This window comes from Cupressus sempervirens, chromosome 9 (genome assembly GCF_028749045.1).
Source record: "Cupressus sempervirens isolate cs-2001-9-10 chromosome 9, ASM2874904v1, whole genome shotgun sequence".
Taxonomy (NCBI): domain Eukaryota; kingdom Viridiplantae; phylum Streptophyta; class Pinopsida; order Cupressales; family Cupressaceae; genus Cupressus; species Cupressus sempervirens.
Genome location: NC_143126.1, coordinates 481,382,264 through 481,403,104, shown reverse-complemented (window position 1 = coordinate 481,403,104; position 20,841 = coordinate 481,382,264).

Sequence of the window (20,841 nt, the reverse complement as noted above, 5' to 3'; positions counted from 1 at the left end):
ATACTATGAAAAAGTAGAATGTAGAAGATTAAGGGCTACCCCAACTATTTTGCAACTTGCAGATAGTTCTATTGTCACTCTTGATGGGATGATAGAAGACATAGTCATAACCTTGGTCTCTCTAGAGTACCCTACAGAATTTCATGATTCTATCTCCCAAAGTCAATTTATTTGGTTACCTTGTCATTCTAGGATGACCATGGTTAGCTACAACTGATGCAAATATAAGTTGTAGGTCAAGTAATATGACCATATCTAGTGGTCAAGCAACAAAGAAATTTGATTTATATCCTCCAACACAACTACAACCAGATTTAAGTACACCTGTATGGTTAGATTTAGGGGATGGAGAAGAAGAGTTAAAATCTATGGAACAACTTACGATGTCACATAGACAATCTTTTCTAAAGCTCTAGAAAGAGGATTTAGTAATTTAGATTATTCTTAATAATACTTGTGTGGTAGAAAAACATGTATCTAATAGTTTTGTGTTAGAATTAATTACATATGAGGAATGTAATGAGAGTTGTATTATGCTCAAGGAGCCAAACATTATTCTTCAACTCTTACCATGTGAGTTAGATACAAGTCCAATCTTTGAAGCTATTGTAATTGATTCTACAACTATTGTTGAGTTGTCAAAAGGTCATAATCTCCATTGCAATCCTATATTTTCTTCTACATAGATGAAACAGTTAACAAAGCTTCTTCTAAAACATGAAAAGGCTTTTGCATGGGACTATGGGGATATGAAAGGGTTGAGTCCTACATTATGCACTCATAGAATATACATCAATGAAGGGTTCTTGCCACTCCGTCAACCCCAAGGAAGGATTAATCCAACCCTTAGAGAAATAGTTAAAACTGAAATGTAAAAATTGCTTGATGCTGGTTTTATATATCCTATACTTGATAGTAGATGGGTGTCACCTTTGGTCATAGTGCCTAAAAAGGGAGGGAAATGGAAGATTTTTGTAGATTACAGAGAGTTGAATAAGGAAGCCAAGAAGGATCACTTTCCTTTACATTCATTGATCAAGTTCTAGACGCTCTAGCTAGAAAGAAGTATTTCTCTTTTCTAGATGGGTACAATGATTATAATCAAATAAGTATCGCTCCTAAAGATTAATACAAAACCACATTTATATGCCCATGGGGTACTTTTGCATATTCTATTTTAACATTTGGCCTGATGCCCCTACAACATTTCAACAAGCCATGATCAACATTTTTGCTGATATATCGCATGATTGCATGGAAATATACATGGATGATTTCACAACATTTGGAGTCACCTTTGAAGAAGCCCTGATGAATCTTGAAAAGTTTCTTATCTAATGTAAAGAACATAATCTATCACTCAATAGTGAAAAATGTTTCATGCTCATGTAGGAAGGAGTGATGCTTGGTCATTTCATATTAGCAGCTAGATCTAAGTAGAGTTAATTCTAACACTGCCCATACCTACAAAACCAAAAGATATAATATCTTTTTTAGGTCATGCTAGATATTTTTCATAAAAGATTTCAGTAAAATAACTAGTCCTTTGTATAAATTGTTGACTAAGGAAGCCAAATTCATTTGGACACCTGAATATAATGAAGCCTTCCTGCAGCTTAAGAATCTCCTCAGCATGGCCCCAATTTTAAAGGGACCATATTGATCAATTCCATTTCATATTCATACTCATTCATTAGAATATGTCGTAGGAGCTATATTAGGACAAAAGCCTACTAATCTTGAGAATGCCATTTACTATATTAGTAAAAGCCTTCATGGACCCGAGTTGAATTACAAAGTAACTAAAAAAAAACTTTTAGCTGTATTCTATGCATTGAACAAATTTAGACATTATGTAACTAGATATCCTATTTTTGTTCATACTAATCACTCATCCATAAGGTACTTAATGAAAAAATTAGCTGTCACTGGTAGACTGACAAGATGGCTCTTGTTGTTACAAGAGTTTGATATTACTATTATTGATAAGCCAAGAAAATTCAACATAGTTGTATATTACTTATCTAGATTGACCATTGCTAATGAAGATCCAACTCCAATTGAAGATACCTTTCCAGATGAGAACTTATTCGATATAAAAACTCATATACCATGGTATGTAGACATAACAAATTATCTTTCTGTAAATAGACTGCCTCCACACTTCTCTCACAAAGAAAGGAGAAAGCTAGCAGAGAAAAATTTTCAATATTCTTGGATAGATAATAATCTCTTCTATGTAGGACTAGATTAAGTCATAAGGAGATGTGTCAAGGAAGATGTGATATATGATATGCTACATGCTTGTCATGAAAAAATCATGTGGAGGCCATTTTGTAGGGAAAATAACAAAACTAAAGGTACTTACAACTGGATATTATTGGCCAACCTTACATAAGGATGCAGTGACTTACACAACCAATTGTGACAAATGCCAGAGGATGGGTTGACCAACCAAAATTGATGAGATGCCACTCACTCCACATATTATAGTCAGACCTTTTGATAATTGGGGCATGGAATTTATAGGTCCAATTGACCCACCATCAAGTGGCAAATCCTATATCTTAGTATGTACAGATTATGTAACTAAATGGGGGGAAGTTAGAGCAATGAAAAATGAAAGAGATGAGAAAGTAGCCAAGTTCCTATATGAAGAAATATTTATCTGTTATGGAGTGCCCAGAGAACTTGTCACAGATCAAGGAGCTCAGTTTATATCAAACTTGATCACTAAAGTTATGAAGGAATTCAACATAAGGCATTGTAAATCCATTCCTTATCACCCTCAAGCAAATGGGAAAGCAAAGGTACCCAATAGAGAAATTGAAACCATTCTGACTAAGATAGTGCACATACACAAGAAGGATTAGACCAATAGATTGACTGAAGTGGTTTAGGCATACTGGACCACATGAAAGACAAGAACTAGATTCACTCCATTCAAACTCATTTATGGTAAAGCAGTAATGTTGAACATTGAACTTGAACATAAAACACTACGCACTGCTTTAGAGTTGAACATCAGTCTTCCTGTAGCACAACAAGAGAGACTGCTCCACTTGAATTTGCTAGATGAAATAAGAAAGAGAGCTTTGGAAAGAACTATTGATACTACTAACTTTTCAACCTCCTACCCTTCTCTGTCCCTTGTATGAAAATAGTGCTACCACGTTAGACCCATTAGTTGAAGAACACTTGGGTGAGCATTGGAGAAAAACCAGAGGATATTTCTACACCTTCAAAAGTGGGAAATAGGGGAAGACTATAGTGAGAGATTTTAGAGCAATGGAAAAGAAATACAATGCTTGAGGACAAGCATTTGCATAGTGGGGGGCAGATGATGAGGCATATTAATGTCTCAAATTTGATATAGTTTTTATATAGTCTAAACTTACTCTTTGAGCCTTGTGAAAAACTTTTGCAACATATTTGTCTTATGCTGGATGAAATGTCATATCCCCTTAATTAGCCCAAAATGTAATTATTAATTGTTTAAAATCATTTAATATTGATAAAAAAGTATATTGATCATCTAAATCTTATAATTGTATTACAAATACTTTTCTTGGTCCAAATTATTTAATTTATAATAATTTTCATTTAATGTTGATCCAAATATATAAATTGTTTAATTATATAAAAAACATCTTTAAATAATTATATACACAAAATTCAATATACATAATCAAAATTATATAAAAAACTAATGCAAGAAAACAATATGTATTAATAAATCAAATAAAATAAATCAAAGTTAAGTACGGGCATGTCCATTTACTCATGTCCTCCCACAAGTCCAGTCAAGGATATTTATGAAGGTAAGAAAGGACCAGGAAGGATAGATTAGAAGGAAATAAAAAATAGTAAGTGTGGAACGAGCAGAGCATACCCAACAACATCAAATTGTACATGAAAGATTCCCATTAGCTTCCATGTGGAGGAAATAAGGTAGTCCAGTGGTACATCAGCAGGTTAGTAATATATTATGTTTAATTGGAAATATATATATCCACTTTTAAGTTAAAGGAGTAAATTGAAACAATAAAGGGAATCAATATTAATTTCTAAATTTAGATTGAATTAAACAAAAAAGTTAATTAATATTCATTTCTAAGTTTAATTTGAATGAGAGAAATTAAAGCAATTAATATTTAACTTCTTAAACTAAGAAAATATGTTGGGATAAATAATTGAATAAAACTTAAATTTAATGAAATCATAATTCTCCAAAGATGAGATAAGGCCTATGGTGGAATGGGCTGGGTGATGCCACTCAGAGGTACTGGGTAAAGCCTATGGGTACTGGGTAAGGCCTACGGTGGAGTGAATATCCCAGGGTACATCATACAAGGGCACCATCTTGGGAGTGATGATCGGAGAGAGGTAACGATAATGAGGGAGAACAGTGAGGCCCACTGGTGGGGTAACAAGGCACCTTATTATGGTTTCTCCTCCTGTATTTTTAATGACAAATTAAGTTTCTGACAATACAAAGAATTGTGTTTTTATTGTGGTTAGTTTGATAGAATCATCTTAAGATTAAATCTCTTGTATTCTCTAAAATTAAGAGTATAAATACTTTGTCAGGGTTTGTTATAAGAAGTTTCAAAAAGGGGACATTACATATAACTAGAACTTATTAAACCTATGGATAATGGATATGACATACCTTGCTTAATATTATATATAAAGTACATTATTTCATATAAATATTTTAAGCTATGTTCTAATATTTGAATAAGAGTAGAAATGTTGTGCATATGTGTTTGAATATTTCTAATTTTCAGGAAATGGAGAAGTGACACAAAGAGTGGTAAACATCGTATTAAAGAAGGAGTAATGAAGACCGATCATATCATGAGAAGTTTAGGTCAGTTCCAAGTGATAAGCCACATCTACGAGAGGAGTTATTCTAGGAGACCCGACTTGCTACATTATTTGTGGATTGTTATTCTGTTGCTCAATCAATGTTTTAAATTCATGGTTGACATTCTGCCTTTTTCTTCTAACAATGTTTGCTCACAATTTTTATGTTATGTTTGTAATATGTTCCAATCCTCTATATATATAAGCAAGGAGGGGAAAAGTTAGTTAGTAAGTTAGAGGGATTCTGCAAATGCTCTTTTTTGTTCTCTATGAATTATTCAGTCAATTAACAAAAGAAGAATTCTAATGAGAGAGTGATTTTAGGAATACCTGTTGTGTTCTTAGTTAGTTGAATCCAACCAAGGGGGACCACTTGGGAGGTGGAATAGATTTAGGTAGAGTATATTCATTCCTTGCAATTTCCTATTTTAATATAGACTTACTGTATTAACTTGTGGAAAACGATCATAGTGGATGCTTGAATTGTTAACTAGTTTAGAATTCCTTTTCTAAAGTTCTCTATAGTTCTTTACTATTAGTCTAAGTGTGTTTACTATTCTATATCCATAGTATAGATTAATTTCATGCATTTTACTTTCCTATAGCATAGGTGTTAAGACTCTTAAAGGAACTTAGTGCACATATTATGTTGACCCATTTCAAGTGTTATGTCCCTAGGTTAACAATTCAAATGTATTTTTAGAATGGTATAGATAGTTCTTAAAATGGATATAGTATCTTTGAGAGAGGAATAATGGTGTGATTATCTTGACCTATTATGGAAACCCTGCAGTCTAGATTCTAGAGTGAGTAACATGGAGAAAATAGTCAAGAAACTAGTAGATCAAAACTACATTATTTTGAAGACTGTGGTTGACAACTTCAGCACCCTGCTAAACAAGATGGAACATAGTAAGGGCCAAGACTCCCCTACTGTGAATGAGGACTAGGGCTCAAGCAAGCACACAAGGGCTAATTCCAAGAAGACTAAAGGAGTGGAAGCTAAAAAGTTGGATGACATGAAAGCTTCTGTAGAAAATATGAACATTCTGGCAGACCAAGATGTAGATCTATTGATGACTCTATAGTTGTCTGAGAGCTGTCTTTTTGTTTTTCTTTTGTTGTCTTTTAGTGCATAGTTGTACTCTGGCCTCCTATTTTTTGGCTTTTTCTCTCTATTCTCTTTTGGCTCTGAGGGCTTCTGTTCTTTGAACTTTTATGTTCTTATTTCTCTGATACTTTGTTAAAGGTTTTGAGTCCTTTAAAACCTATTTTTACATAATCAAAAAAATACTATATCATCCCTATTATGCCAAGAAATTGAATTGATTAAACAATTCAATTAGATAGGTCAATTTGCGTGATCTCCAAAATTGTCCTAAACAACTACTATAGTCTGTCATTTTTACTCTATTCACCCAAAATATGTGCACCCAAAATATGCGCTAATTAACACACTAAAATAGAAGACCATACTTGAAGCATTCATACACTATAAATATTACATATATAAAAAATTTGATCCAATTCTAAAAAGTATTCTATGCTTGCTAAGCAAAACTATCTAACTATATACTTGTTCTTGCTCTATACTTGGGCATTTTTCATGAATAACTTCCATTCAAAACTTATTATCTAAATTTTCCATAATGGAAGGCCATGAATGTGCAAAACTCTTCTCATCACTATTGCACTGCATCCTTAAAATTATAAATATGGAAGGTCGTGAATATGCGAAATCCTATTGTGCACTGGAACACAAGATCCTCTAAATTAATATTATGGAAGCCCTAGATTGTATTGTTTTGTATTCTTCACAAGATGTTTTAAATTTAAATTGTTGGAGCCGCAAAGGTTAAAATAGTCATTTACAGGTACTATCACCATTGCTTATTAATTTTTAGAGTACAAAATGATATTGTTTGCACTTACTTTATTTAACGTTCAATTGTCTACGATAGTGCCAAACCTCCAATTTACGTGATTGCAAGCTCCTTTAACAATAAACAATGTGGCCTGTGAGCATTCGATATGATACGTTGAAGGAATAAATAGTAAATCTATCAATTGAGGCCTACAATACATCAAAGGAGAAATAGTAATTTTATCTCTATGTCAAAGGAACATTAAACCATAACATGTGGCAATCACGTGGAAGAAAGGATACGTCGAAGGAAGAAAAATTATTTTATCAATTCTGGCTTACGATGCAAACGTATGAGCAAGATTAGAAAAACATTTAAATGTTTTGTTGAATGACTACGGTCAAATCATTTCAAATTTTTAAATCTATGGTGAAGTAATAGTAATGGCTAATCGAAGGTACATAAACAATTATCTTGATGCACATCAATAGGCCCATGAAACTACATTGAATGAGTATGGTATGAATTCATACAAAAAGAGTCTGTGATGACAAGTCCACCATAACTCCATTACTTGGCATCTGTATGATTGCATAATTAATAAAATACACACAGTTCAATGAAACATCTATCAGAGATGCCCACAAGTCACCTAGTGAAGGACACAGAAGGACCATAGATGGGTCCATGGGATGGACTTCCATGAGATGACCATGCCATTAAAAAATGATGTATGTATCATGCACTTGTCTGTACTTTTGCTATACAACAAAATGATTTATCTAGAGCATAGATGCATCCATATTCTTATCTCTTAGTTTTGGTGGACCCTTTGCACTGATAAATGATAAGTCCTTATTATCAAATTTGTGTACTCGGACTCCATTTGTCTTATGCTTTGTGCTATGAAAAAATCTTCCCTATGAGTTACCTTTGATAGGAAATATGTTGTATGCTATGATTATAGGAAAATTCCTTGCAAAAAATGTCATCTATGATGTATTAGTATTTAAATCTAAGGAAAATTTGATGCTAGTCTAGGAAAAAGAGTTCCACTGCTGAAACAAGGATTGAATCTCTGCCACTTGATGGGAAAAATTCTATTATTTTCTTGCATCTCACTTGCCAATTAAAATTTCTCACAATGTTCATTGAATTTGTATTATATTTTTATTGTTTGCTACTCACAATGTCTGTTGCTTGCAATGTCTAGTGCTCACAATGTTTGATGTTGGCAGAGACTCGCATGAAAATATTAATAATTGATTTAAGTAAGTGAAAGTTAAATTAATTTTCTAAAAATGGAATTGGTATTAATGTTTAATCAAATGATATATGGTATGAAATTAAATTATTTTAAATATAATGATGGTATAAATTGGATTTAAAAAATATTAAATGCATGCATGTCTTTTGTCATGCGATTTTGATGTTATTATGCATCAGTATGGATAGAGTAATGTCCTAGGAGGATTTTTGTCTTTAATACTTGAATTATTTAATCATTCTTATATATATTATTTCTTTGGTTTATACCATAGAAATACCTTAAACCATTTTTGCATCATGATTTGTTCATGTGTGGTTTTGGGGTGCATGTGTGAGTGATGTCATATATTCTTGAGTCTTGGTTATTATACTATTTTACCGTAAAAGGTGATGACCATTATTGTATTGAGATTCTACTCAGTTACCTTGTTTCTTCTATTGTGATTGTTTGATGATTGATTGTTAATTTTATTTTACTCCATATTTAAAGAGAGATATTGTTGATGCTTTTGATGATCTTGATCTTGTGATATTGATGCAGCCAAAATTCCTTGAATAATTTAAAGAAACATAAGAGAGAAAGAACACAAAAAATAAATTAGAATACCAAATTCTTCTTTATTATTATTTTAAATCCTTCTCTGCTACAATGAAAGAAATTACAAATTAGAATACAAACCCAAAATTACCATTTTCAACAATTTTTTCATAAAACTATTTAAACCATTTTTGGTAATTTTAAAAACAACTCAAAAAGATGATTTTTTTTTTGTGAAGCTTCGTAAAAGTATGATACAATGAACTGCCAACTAACATTCAAATTTGGAAGTAATATTTTGAGGTTATTAATAAAAATCAACTTTCTAAAAAATTGAGCAAAACATTAAAATCTTCAAAAGTCATTGAAAGCTACTACATTTCTCTCCTTTGGTTGAAAAAATGTAGCTCCTACAAGTTGTTTTGAAATGCATGCTTCTTCTTTTAAAATAAAAACATCTAGTGCTTCTCATTATTTTGGATATGAATTTTATTGATCTAGAGAAAAGCAAATTCAAGTCTTCTTGAATACAAGCTTGTTTCTTCTTTTTGGACTTCCAATTATGTAATTATAGATTATCCTTCAAATTTGCAATTTCCATTGGATCTCTCTTCCTTAACTTTTCTTTACCTATATTTTGTTCAACATTCTCTCAGCTTTTAGAGACCAAAATTTCATTTCTTTTGTATATACCTCTATACCATTACCACTTATGATTCAACATATAATATATCAACATATTCACCATTACAATAAAGATTCACACAATACCATTGAAAGCTTGCATATATCTCATTAATATATAAATTTGAAAAATCTTCATTGGAAACCTTATCGTCAACATGCATTTGCACTTTCTTAGTTAGAACATCATATTCAAGTAATTGAAAATGACAACAAGACTCATCTGGAACTATGTTAACCTTTTCTTCTTAAATGCTTGATGTTAAAACACTCATAGGTATACTTACCATTTTATTTTATACCTCTTCCTCCAAAATATTTTTTGTCCTTTATAAATAGGCTAGGTGATCTTCTTCTTGATTGGTAATTTTATGAATTTTATGCCATCCAGGAAGGTTCTAGATAATGAAACTTAATACCTAGGGCTGACAACCCCTAACAATACATATAAAGTTGACCAAATACATCTTTGACAATTATTTTAGATATTTCAGGTAGCCCAACTTTGGAAGGCCATAACTCTCAAACTGTTACTTTGATTGGCTATTATAACCACTTTTTGGAAACACCAGCTTCTATTCTCTAGGCTCAAAATGGTGCAAGTGCTCTTCCATCGAGTTTTTAGACCTCATTCGTGCACTCTAAGGCCTCTAACGGTGAGCCTGAAGATTTTTCTACAATTTTTTCCACCAAAAATCTGTAATAACTTCTTTGGTACTAAAGTTGGAGCAATAAGATTTTTATGGTAGCGTTATAACACTAAAATGAACCTTCATGTAGAAAATGAGAACATTCCAAGCTCATATGAGAGACTTACTAAAAATAACAATTTCTCATAAATAGTAACCACCCTATCTACTAGTCCTTATTAAAATAGAAAAGACTGAAAATAAAATATTTTTGGGTGATGCAAAATTGATCTTACACCCAGAATGCTCTTGCATCAGTAACCATGTCCATATGTTTTGCACTGTTCTTAACTAGTTGCCTCAACCCTACTTCATAGGCCATGAGTTCCTTTGGGATGTTCCCAACTTTACTTTCCAACTCAGTTCTTTTGGTTTTTTTCATTTTCTAACTTGTCCTACAATTCCCTCAAAAAATATTTGGGGAGGTGATCTCATTGTAAAGCCAAGAATTAGCCTAAAGAGAGGCATCCACCTTCAGTTTGGCTTTGTGGAGGAACAAAGTTCTCCCACTCATCTTGACCTCCCTATTATCTACATCAGTAGAGTTGTCCTTAAGATAATCAATGTCCTCTTGGGAACCTTCAGGCATTAAATTTCTCTCCCCAGCTGAGGCCTCTTTCTCATCTTCAACCTTTTGATCTACATAATCAATTTTTGTCTATTGAGTAATGGGGGAGGTATCCATATCATTTTTATTAGTTATCCACATGATGCCCCTTCTCATGTCTAGATTTAGGGGTTAACATGATCTCTTTAACAATCATCTCTTTGTCCATAGAGGGGTTCAAAGACTCTATTTGTTCCTTCATCCCCAAATTCAGAGAACCCACATTGCTTCCTGTGCCATTGGATTCAATTGAGGAATCACCCTAATTCCAAAGACCCTTCGTTGTTTGAACTATAATCCCCACTCTTTGTGTCCCTCTCCTCTTGCTCATCATTCTCCTTCTCTGAAGTATCATTGTCATCCTTCAAGACTTATTTAGGTCTGACATTTGTCTTCCTTATCTTAACTCTACCTTCCTTCTTACTCTTCTTATTTTTCTTTTTTCTTCACAGATACCTTGCCATCTTTTGAGTCACTATTCAACTTGGTTTCCTTTCCCTCTCCACTTATCTCCTTAATCTTCAATTATGAGTCTTTCTATTTTTCACACTAGACTTATTGAAAGAACCCTTCGTCAAAATTTTCTTTCTTTTCCCCACCGAAGGAAACAACTTTACAACATTCTCTTTACAATATTATTCAATTAACAAAGTTAGCCCTTCATGAATGATATGCCTAATCCTTTTTTCCTATGAGCACTAAGGTTGTTTAACAGGGAATGCTTCAGATAAAAGGGAAAAGAAACCCTATCCTAATAACTAAAGTGATTAAAAAAGACAAAGTGGAAATTATGCACACATTTTGACTGCCCATCCATAATGAAGTACTCATGAATGCATAATAACACATCTTTCCAAATATCCTTAATTTGGTCAAGATCAAATGAAGCCCCCTCCTTCACCAATTTCTTTTCTTCTTCAGGGGTTTTCAAGAATTTTTTAAGTGAAACATTCATTATTTTAGTCTCTTTTCTAAATTTAATTCACCCATTGGAAGCCCAATTATTTTAGCTATGAACTCTTCAAATAGAGACAAAGTAACCCCATGAAAAGACACTTTCTCCCCTGATCAATTCTTGAAGTTCTCCTCAGTGGTATGAGGTTTAAAACCGTGCAATTTCTCAAGCTAAACAATAAACTTACCCTATAAAGAATCTCCCAAACTTTGGCCTTCTCCTTCCAATGTTCACAATTCATAGGCTCCTTCTTCCTCGGCTCACCATCCATCTTGCTCACTAGATGAAGAAAATGGATCTCTAAAAAAAATAATACTTCACAACAAACATACTTGTAACCTTTAAAATATCTTTCCAAAAATGCCCAGAAAATGTGCCAAGAAAAGAGGGCAATTATGAGGAGGTACTCACTTGAAAAATTAAAAAACCATTATTAATGTGATAACCTTTTTTTTTTATAACAAAATAAATAATTAATCATCTCTTCCACTCTATTTGTCACATCAAAATGAATAAGCACCTTTAAATTGACTTCATTTCATAGGTCATCCGCCCATGTCAACAACCTATCTATACCAACAAATTTGTTGGAAATCATGTTGCTTTCATGATAATTATGGGAAATAGAAACATTATTAAGGAATTTCCTAATTTTCCCAATTATCACTTAAATATTCCAAGTCACTGAATAATTATTATTCAGCATGTTAATAATGTTTAAAGAATCCCCTTCCAACCATAGCTTCCGGTAACCCATTTCCATTGTGTTCCTGACAATAAACAAAGACATAAACACTTCAGCCCTATGATTGGTAGATTATCTAATAGGAATAGCCACAACATCCACCACCTTGCTATTATGATTCTTGAGAATCCCACCACAACTAACTCTCCCCGGGTTCCCTTTAGCAAACCCATTAAAATTAGCTTTGAGCCATCCAATTGGAGGAGATTTCTAGATAACTCCCTCTCTTCTAGTTTTGTCCTTAATTACTTAATTTCTACTAGGATCATAGATATTAAAATCCTTTTTTTTTTTCCAGTTTGAGATTAAAAAAAATTCTTTTTTACAACTCTTAGAACTTTGTGGCCTACCACCCAAGTAGGACACTCTTTATCTCTAAAGATCCTATTGTTTATTTCTTTCCATAGACCCCAATAGAGATGGAGGAGAGTTAAATTCCATAGAAAATGAGCATTAGGGAAGCTAACAGGACATTTCTAGCCTTTAGAACACTTTTTAAGGTTCTTAGGATGAACCCAATGAATTTTCTAGTACTCAAGGAGGATGTTCCAGACTTCATGGATGTAGTTGCAGTGAATGAAGAGATGATTACCATCTTCATCATCCATCTTACACAAAGTGCATATGTTAACAAAATCCACTTTTATGAAGATTTTCAACAGTCATAATTTTATTTTGAAGAGAAATCTAAAAGAAAATTCCAATCTTAGGCACAAGCCCCTTCATCCAAGCTTTGGCCCATAGGGCTTAACTCTCATTCAAGTTAGCTTTGAAAACTGAGGCCACCTTATAGTTCCCACTTGGGTCGATTCCCACAAAAAAAAGTACTTTCGGTCCAAGCTAAGAAAAAAAGAGTTGAGAGCTACTTGTAGTATACATTTAAGGTTAGGATTGACCTCTACAAGATTCACCCAACTATAATTTATCCAATAGTTGAAAACAAAGCACCCAAAGGTATGCTTTCATATTTCAATGGAACAAACATCATTGTAAATATTTAGAATTGCATGATCCATAATCTAGGAATCCTCCTAGAATATCACCTATATTTTGTTACACACTTTCCATCTATAACCTTTATGAAATTTTTTTTTAGCTCCTTGAACTGTACTCTAGATGGCTAAGGAATTGGCTATCACTTGGTAGTTTAGGAAATCTGATTGATGGGGAGCTTCTTCATTTAGAGCTTTTTCTCTCTACTAAGGCTACTTCTTATCCTTCTTAGTATCTCTTATCTAACCCTAACCTAGAGGAAGCTCTCCTAATACCCTTCTTCCAAGAAACTCACCAATAAATTCAAATTTTAGTTCCTAACTCATATTTCAATGGAAGAAACATCATTGTAAATATTTAGAATTGGATGATCCATAATCTAGGAATCCTCCTAGAATATCACCTATATTCCATCACACACTTTCCATTTGTAACCTTTATGAAAAATGTTTTTAGCTCCTTGAACCGTACTCCAGATGGCTAAGGAATTGGCAATCAATGGGTAGTTTAGGAAATCTGATTGATGGGGAACTTCTTCACTTAGAGCTTTTTCTCTCTACTGAGGCTACTTATTATCCTTCTTAGTATCTCTTATCTAACCCTAACCTAGAGGAATCTCTCCTAATCCCCTTCTTCCAAGAAACTCACCAATAAATTCAAGTTTTAGTTCCTAACTCCAAAAACTCCAAACTATGCACTTCATGGCCTATCAAGCCAAAATCCCACCACTTTCCATAAACAAAGGAAAAAAAAGTTTGAACCTCCCCTATGAGGTTATTGACTCATTCCAAGAAATTATGCATCATTTTGGTAAGTTTCACACACTCGCAAATCAATATTGCCCTATTTGTCTTTGTAGCCATAGGAGCCCCTATTAGCCCTCCCAGAAACAAGGATCCTTCATTAACTTGAAAAATATCTTAACAAGGCCTATTGATTCCTTCTATACTTTGTTTTCAATTGAGCTAGGCTCAAGTATTTTCTAGGTCTCAAGTCTCCATGGTGTCCGTATAGTACATTTTTAGGAAACCCCTATTTTGAGGGTTTTAAGGGCAATGTCAGCAAAAACCTTACCAAATTTATAAACCTTGCATCAAAAATTCTCCTATGGTTTTTGGACACCTAACACCCTAATCTACCATTTCTCATTCAATATTGGCATGTGCCAATCCACTATTCATGTTAAAATCCACTTGCAAGAATCACTATGCCTTGCCAAGCTTCTACTAGCTTGCCTAGGGATCACTTACAAAATTAGTAGACAACCTTTTCCAACCTCCAAAACTAGTATATACATAGTATACAAAGGTAATAATTTGATTCCAAAAGTCGATGGATTTTCAACCATGGGAACTCAGCTTTAGCCATATTTGTGCCAACTACTCAAAACTAGACAACAGGAAGAAAAAACCTACATAATTTTGAAAGTATACCAAAATGGAGACTAATGATGAAAAAAAGTTTTAAAAAAATCTTCACATGATAAAAAACAAATAATCCATCAAAATAGTAAGCACACCAATCAAACTATCCAAGCAACCTTTCAAAACCCCATTTTCTATTAGTAATCTCTTATTATTTCATTAACAACCCATACATCCACACAAAAAACCCTTAGAAATGAGTTGGATGATTCTTATATAGACTCCAACTAACTACTTAGACCCTTGGGTTGATTTACAAACACCCACTTTGCCTTTTCCTAGAAAAGTGCAAAAATTGCCATTGCAACTTTTGCAAAAATTGCAAAGTTGTCATTGAGCAATTTGACAACTTTTGACAATTTTGCATTTTAGGTCTCCTAGTTTAGTTTCAAACAACATAAATTGATCCTAGAACATCTAAGGACCTCTCCAAACCACTTCTTTCCCTACTTTAGGCATTTTTCCAAAATTTTCCCTTTAGAGCAATATTGAGCATTTCTAGGCTTAACAGGACCTAATTGCTTAAAATATAACTCAACACTAATTTCTACTTAACCACACCTTCTAAGAACTACTTGGAACTTTATACTTAGTCCTTATTTACTAAATTATTGGCTAGACTATTTACAAGCCAAAGTTGTCTTAGGTTTTTGTCTTACCCCAAGGTGCTCCTACACCATACTCCCCCTCCAAGAAGAATCCTAAGATACTTGTGGAGAGAGGAACTCCTTGTTGATGCCATGCTTCTTGAAGTCAATCTCAACCACCCAAGTTGCCTCATATTTAGGAGTACCTTTCCATTTCACTATATGTTCTTTGTACACCTTGTTTCTTGTGCTCTTTTTCACCTTAGAATCCAATATCTTCTACACTTGTGGTTGCTTCTTCTCAAAGACCTATAAGTCTAAGATATGCTTGTGTAGCTCTATCTGATACTCCTCTTCATCAATATCTAGACCCTTGTAAGGTGTCAAGTCTTTAAAATTGAAAATAGGGGGGATATACATGTCTTTTGGCAAATCAACCTTATAGGCATTGGAACCATATTTCTCTAACACTTTACATGGTCCAATTCTCTTCATCTACAACTTTCTTGGAATACCATTTTATAGTCTAGCATTTTTCAAGCAGACCATGATAAAAATATCCTATTTGAAGTTGGAGGTCTCTCCTCTCTTCATACCTCTTTTCCTTCAACTTCTAGTTGGCCTCCATCAAGTTCTTCTTAACCTGATCGTGTATCTCCTTCATAGATTGAACAAGATCATCAACATGCCCATTGATGGTGTCATGTTCTGGTAGGTCTCTCAACTCCATGATGCCCCTAAGATGTGTGCCATATACTACTTGAAAAGGACTTAGACCAGTGGTTCTTTTCTTACTATCATTATAGGAAAACTTTTCTTGAGGTATGACTTGCTCCGAACTCTGCCCATAATCCTTGGTAAGAAACCTTAAGAGGTTTCCTAGGACCCTTTTAATGACCTTTGTCTACTCATCTATTTAGGGATGGTAGGAAGAACTATCAACTATGTTTGTACCTAATCTCTTCCATAGAGTCTTCCAAAAGTACCCCATAAACTTGACATCTCTGCCAGCCACAATACTCCTTGATAGGCCATGAATTATGAACAACTCCCTAAAGAATATATTAGCTATATGGCTAGCATCATGTGTTTTTTTGCATGAGATGAAATGGTTCATTTTGTTGAATTTTTGAACTACCACAAACACACTGTCTAACCTTGTCTTTGTCTTGGGTAAGCCCACTATGAAATCCATGTTGATGCATTCCTAGAGCCTTTTAGGAATAGGGAGTGGTTGATAGAGTCCTACATTGGATGAAGTGCCCTTTTCCTTCTGACATATACCACATTACTCCACATATTTTCTCACATCCCTTTGCATCTTGGGCTAATAGTAAAACCTTTCCACTAGGTCTAGGGTCTTGTTAAGACCAAAATGCCCACTCATACTTCTATTTTTCTTTTCTTTTATGAGATTTTCCCTCATGGATCCCCTTGGGATGCACAATTATTTTCCCTTAAACAATAACCCATTTTGCAAGGAATATTTAGAAATTTAAAAATGGAAATGATTTTCAAAATTAGTTCATATCTTGTAGGCCTCTAAAAAATTAGTATCCTCCCCATACATGTCCTTGAACCCCTCTATTCCTATGCTCTACAACTTGACTTCTTGAATTGTCAACAATCTCCCGCTTAAAGCATCCTTCACCTTGCTATTTGTAACCTTATTGTTTTTTATTATAAAGGTGTAGGACTATAGGAATTCCATCCATTTGATATGTCTAAGACTAAGTTTCTCCTATGAGTTAATGAAACTTAGTTCTTGGTTGTTAGTGGAGACAACAAACTCCTTAGGAAATAGATAATGCTTCCATTTCTTAAGGGCTTGGAAAGTGCATAGAGCTCCAAATAATATGCTCAATACCTTGTTTTGGCTTTATTGAGTCTCTCACTAAAAAATGCCACAAGCTTTCCCTCTTGGATCAAGATTTCCCCTACTGCTATATTACTAGTAGCACACTCTACCACAAATGGCTTCTCAAAACTATATTGGTTGGTTTGCCACCTCCTTCTTCAACCTTTCTAAAATCTCATCTGTAGCTTTGGTCCATGTGAATTTTGTCTTCATGCCCTATTTGATGGTATCATTCATTGGTGCACAAATCTCACTAAACTTCCTCTCAAACTTCCTATAAAATTGTTCTAGGCCATGAAAACTTCTAACCTTAGTAGCACATCTAAGAGTAGGCCAACTCAATATTGCCTTTACCTTTCTCTTATCCATTTTCAGACTTCCTTAGGAAACTATAGATCCCAAATAAACTAGCTCTTCTTTCATGAATTCACTCTTCTCAAGGTTCACTATCAGCTTTTCCTCTTGGATTTTCCTTAATACCATTTCTAAGTATTTCATGTGCTCCTTTATCTTATTGAAGATGAGGATGCCATCTAGATATACAACTACAAACACTCCTTTATACTCCTTTAAAACTTCATTCATAACTCTCATGAATCTACTTGGTGCATTGGTAAGGCCAAAGGGCATTACCAACCACTCATAGAGACCCTCAATAGTCTTAAATACATATTTACATTCATCACCCTCCTACATCCTTATCTGATAATAATCACTCTTGAGATCAATTTTAGAAAAGTATTTAGCTCCACCTAGACAGTACATTAGATATTCTATACTAGGAATAGGAAATCTATATCTAATTGTGATTTTATTGGTTGCCCTATAATTTGTACACATTATCCACTTACCTTCCTTTTTAGGTGCTAGGACAACTAGTACTACACATGGACTGATGCTCTTCCTAATCAACCCTTGATTAAGAAATTCTTAGACTTTTCTTGCAATCTCCTTGTTCTACTCAGGTGTCATCTTGTATGCAACCTTATTAGGCAAAGATGCACCTGGTGTCAAGTCAATTTGATGACTGATGACTCTCTTTGGGGGTAGTGTTGGTGGTGTTCCATCACATATAATATCTTTGAACTGATCTAGTAGCTCTTGTACCTCTACAAGTATAGTTGCTTGTGCTAATGACTTCTCCTCCTTTGGCTTCACCATGATGACATATCCTACTCCTTCACCTCCCTTTAAGTCCTTGAGGAACTCTTTCCCACTCATCAATAATGTCTTAGTAGTAGCCTTCTCTACCTTATTTTCTTCCAACAATGATTCTATCCTATAGGTGACTCCATCCTTCTTGAAAGCATATTTGTTTTCCTTCCCATGGTGCACTACCTCTTTTTCATATTTCCAAGGCCTTCCTAATAGAAAATGGAAATCATCCATAGGAAGTACATCACATGGGATCTTTTCTTTGTACTTTCCAATAGTGATATCCACCCATACTTGTTCATTCACCAAGATATTTTGCCCTTTATTCAGCTAGTCAGGACACACATGTTGAATTTTTGTTAGTCTAAGCTTCAGTACTACCTCTTTTGATATCACATTGTTAGTAGACCCTGAGACTTTGCTCACCTTTCATACTTTACCAAGTACTTGCATGTAGTTTTTAAAAGTGATATCCTTTTTTAGCTTCTTTCTTCACTGGCTCTTTGACCAAAAATCTCCTCAACATTAGGTTCTCAACCTTTTCTAGCTTAAGGTATACTTCCCCTATTTTCTAACTATCTTCCTCTTGAACATAGGTTATCTTCTTCTATCCATAAGATTTTGATGCCTTTTCTAGACACCTATAGGCAGGATGTCCTAACTTGCCACATTGGTAACATACCATGTTACTGAAGTGTGATCCTCTGCTATTATTCCCATACCTTCCTTTTCCACCATTATTGGATCCTCTTCCTTTTTTGTAACCTCCCCTTTGACTATATTCACTAGTCTATTTAGTCCACTTGGTCTCCCCATAGCTCCTTTGGTCATTGATCTTTCCACTAGAACCTCCCCTTGAGTTACATTTGAAATCTCTACCTCTGCTTCTTCCTTTGGAGCTTGAGTCACCCTTCTTCCTCAACTTGTCTTCCACCTTTCTATCCATTTGGAAACAAATTTGTAAGGTAGTGAGACTAAAAAAACTTAGTTCATCTTAGATAGACCACTTAAGGCCATTTAAGTACCTTGCCACCTTGATGCTTTTTTCCTGTTGTACCTTTGACCTCAGAGCTAGTTTTTGGAAGTCTTCAGTGTAGGTAGCCACATCAAGATCCTTTTTCTTGAGATTCTACCTCTTCTTGTGAAGTTGGATCTCATACTTCTCTATAAGTAAGTCTCCTTTATCTTTGTTACCATATCCTTCCAGTTGGTTATTGGTTTCTTCCCTTCACTCTCTCTTTCCTCTTGCACAAACTTCCACCAAGTTAGTACCTTTCTTTTTAGTCTTGATTTTTTCACCCTTACCTTCTCATCCTCTATTGTTCCTTCACATTCAAAATAGTTTTCAATACTTTCAATTCACTTTAGGACCACTTCTACATACATCTTCCCATGGAACAATGAAACATTCTCAAGACTCTTTACTCCAAATTCTTTGAGGGCTTTGAGGAATGGTTCTTACTCACCAAGTGGAGGATCAAGTTCAGGTATCTCATCCTCCACATCTACCTTCTTCTTTCCTTTACTGGTGTTGGTGTCTTTATCTTCCTTTGTCAGGGTTGCCTCTTCCATTTCTTTCAATTTGTCCTTCATCACTTCTATAGCCTCATCAAGAAGCCTAGTTTTCTCCTCCATGATCTTCTTCTACTCATCTACCTCCTTAGCCAATTTTTCATTGGTTACCATCTTTGTTGACCCAATTGATTTAGTAGGAAATAACATACCACCACAAGCCTCAACAATATGGCTCTGATACCACTTTGATGGGGAGATTCTTCACTTAGAGCCTTTTTTATCTACCAAGGCTACTTCTTAGCCTTCTTAGGGTATTTTATCTAACCCTAACTTAGAGGACTCTCTCCTAACCCCCTTCTTCCAAGAAACTCACCAATCAATTCAAGTTTTAGTTCTTAACTCCAAAAACTCCAAACTATGCACTTCTTGGTCTATTGAACCAAAAGCCCACTACTTGCCATGAGAAAAGAAAAAAAAAGTTTGAACCTCCCTTATGATTTTCTTGACTCATTCCAAGTCACTTTGCATCATTTTGGTAAGTTTCACACACCCACAAACCAATATTGCCATGTTTGTCCTTGTAGCCGTAAGAGCCCCTACTAGCCCTCCTAGAAACAAGGATCCTTCATTAACTTGAAAAATATCTTAACAAGGCCTATTGATTCCTTATATAATTTGTTTTCAATTGACCTAGGCTCAAGGATTTTCTAGGTCTCAGGTCTCCATGATGTCCATACAATACATTTTCAGAAAAACCCTATTTTGAGGGTTTCAAGGGCAATGAAAACAAAACACTTACCAAATGTTCTAAACCTTGCATCAAACCTTCTCTAGTTTTTGGATTCTTAACAACCTAATATAGAATTTCCCATTCAAGATTGGCATGTGCCAATCTACTGTTCATGTTAAAATCCACTTGCAAGCATCTTTGTGCCTTGCCAAGCTTCTACTAGCTTTCCTAGTGCGTGCTTGCAAAATTAGTAGACAACCTTTACCAACCTCCAAAATTTTTATATACATAATATACAAAGGCCATTACTTGATTCCCAAAGTCCATGGATTTTCAACCATGGAAAGTCAAGCTTTAG